Source organism: Pteropus alecto, unplaced genomic scaffold (genome assembly GCF_000325575.1).
Source record: "Pteropus alecto unplaced genomic scaffold, ASM32557v1 scaffold103, whole genome shotgun sequence".
Lineage (NCBI taxonomy): Eukaryota > Metazoa > Chordata > Mammalia > Chiroptera > Pteropodidae > Pteropus > Pteropus alecto.
The window spans coordinates 13152777-13153836 of NW_006436288.1; positions in this window are offsets into that span (position 1 = coordinate 13152777).

Below are 1060 nucleotides of genomic sequence, written 5' to 3' on the forward strand. Positions count from 1 at the left end.
TCCATAAGTTACACATCCTTTGCCAATATTTCACACCTTAAATGGTATTCTAAAATGCTAGGAGATCTGTGAATACAGCTGAAACATTGAGAAATCCTCACTTCACCTCCACAAGCAACTCATTTTAGCATCAAAGACACAGAGCAGCCCTTCCCCTCTCCCACTTTTATTATTTCATCTTCATGTGTTGACTTCTGTGGAATGCTTTAGATACACACGCCAGGCACAGAAAAGCTATTTTAAAAAATTGATTTGACTCATTCTTTGGCAGCAAAGAAATTCATTTCACGGTGGCACCACTTTGTTCAGCATCCCCGCTTTTCAGGCCCCTACAGGACAGGTGAGCCTTGTTTTCAGATCTTGGCCCATCTATTGGACCTTAATCCCTCTTTCACCTGAGAGCCTGTTATGTATATATGAGCATAGTTCTCATGGCACTTCTCGTGTGATCTTTCTTTTAAGTTAAACATTCCATTTCTTTTTAGCACTCCTCATTTGCCCTGCTTTCTTTACATTTCTTTTTCTGTCCATTTTCTCCATTAAAATAAGGTACCTCAAATTAAACTATTTTCTCTAGCTCTGGTTCAGTACATTTCAAGTTAAATGAAATAGTTACTTCCCTGGCTCTGGACCCTATATCATCATTCTACCCCAAAATGGCTATTGGGGTGGAGAAGTGCCTTTATCTGACTTTGTGGATCGCATTGGAGATACAGTCAACTGAAACCACTGGTGACTTCTTTTTTCACATGAACATTTGTTAAACCAGGTCTCACCCATCTGGCAGTTGTGTAGCCTATTTCTTAAAGCCGAATTGAAAGATTCATATTTATCTGTACTTTATTTCACCTTCTTGACATTAGTCCTAAATTTTAGACTTTTGGGGACTTATATTTTCTGATTGTTCAAGTCATCAATTAAAAATACTAAAGAGATCAGTACCAATATCTCTTCTGTGTTCTTGACAGTGTGTTTAGTAGATGAGTAATATGTAGTTCTCTTTCCCACTCCCAGATTCAAAATTCCCTACCTTCTTGGCCCACCTCACCACAAAAGCTTC